The following is a 1365-nucleotide window of genomic DNA, read 5'->3' as shown; positions in this document are numbered from 1 at the left end:
GATTTTAAACATCTCCGTCTATACTGTCTACGTTTGACACACTTTTGTACATGTAGCTTGGTGTGGTTTTAGAAAAGGTGCGACCTTTGCTGCGCTAAATCAAAAAACACAAATTTTGTCAAATGTACGTTAACTGATATAGCAGCTCTTAAGAGCTAAAACAGCAATTTTTATGTAGAAGATGCACTTAGTCACGTTTATTAATGGGACCTCATTGTAAATAAAACTGAATACATAAATTGTACTAAAACATTACGAATACGGTGAGTTATGGCGACCCCACAACAATTTTAGGCGACCTCACTTGGGGTCGCGACCCACAGGTTGGAGACCACTGCCTTAATCTATGCCATGACTGCCGAAGAACCTAATTTATTCAAACAGCATGCCCATGACAGGCATGACATACCTTTGCGAGCAAAGATTCTGCTCTTGTTGAAACTGAAGCAAACAAAAAATCTATCAAGGATGTTTATCCGCTTATGATAGGAGCACTCAAAACAAGGGTACTGCCTCGGTTCACACAATTGACTGAAAAAATTCAACAGCGACGCTCTCATTAAATGACTGATGAAATGTTTTTATTTGAAAGACTACGGATTTTCTATAATTGTAGCCCTGCTTATCAGCACTGTGCTATATGACCAATACGGCAAGTCGCATATTATTGCGCATGCATGTGTAAGGTGCGTATTTCATGGTCCGGAGTTACGTCCGAATGATGTCGCTGGACTAAGCGAATTAGCGCAATCGCTGCGCGACTGTTCACTCACTCTTTCAGACATTGATGAGCATTCAGAAATGAACAACTATATCCTACGCTGATTGCTGTTGCAAGCCGCCTTCCGTTCAAGATGCAGGAAGCTTGGAAGCGTCGGGTTGACGAGATTGTAAAGCAAACTGGTCGTGAACCTTTGTTTCAGCATCTCGTTGACTTCGTGGAAACTGAAGACCGAATCGCGAACTCACTCTTTAGTCGGATGCTGGACGAGAATCGGAGTGAAGCCAAGAAAGTCAAAGGTAAAGGTAATAATGGTCTCAAGTCACGCTATTGTGACGGAGAGAAAGCCTGTAGCCGAGGCTCGCGCTGGATCCTCCAAGCTTCCCACGAACCGACTGTGCCCCTGCTTATCAAAAAATCATAGTCTTACAGAGTGCGAAGAATTCAAATCCGGTCGGCGGTCGTACAATGACCGCGTGCGCGTTGTCCGACGCAGCAGGTTGTGCGACAACTGCTTTCGATACGGACATTTCGCTGTTAAGTTATATAGCCCAAAGGCATGTTCCGTGAAGGACTGTAACGGAGCTCATTACGACCTGCTTACACCCTCCAGAAACGAGAAAAGAGGACCATCCTCCTATTAA

At 44.1% G+C, this 1365-nt stretch overlaps 1 pseudogene; it reads left to right on the top strand.

The window, feature by feature from the left end:
• The first annotated feature begins 570 nt into the window (after positions 1 to 570).
• On the top strand, positions 571 to 1365 carry LOC146168144 (uncharacterized; annotated as a pseudogene).

Source organism: Ascidiella aspersa, chromosome 1, assembly GCF_963924565.1.
Source record: "Ascidiella aspersa chromosome 1, kaAscAspe10.2, whole genome shotgun sequence".
Lineage (NCBI taxonomy): Eukaryota > Metazoa > Chordata > Ascidiacea > Phlebobranchia > Ascidiidae > Ascidiella > Ascidiella aspersa.
Note: the sequence above shows the minus strand (reverse complement) of the source record. Positions and strands in the feature narration are given on the sequence as shown.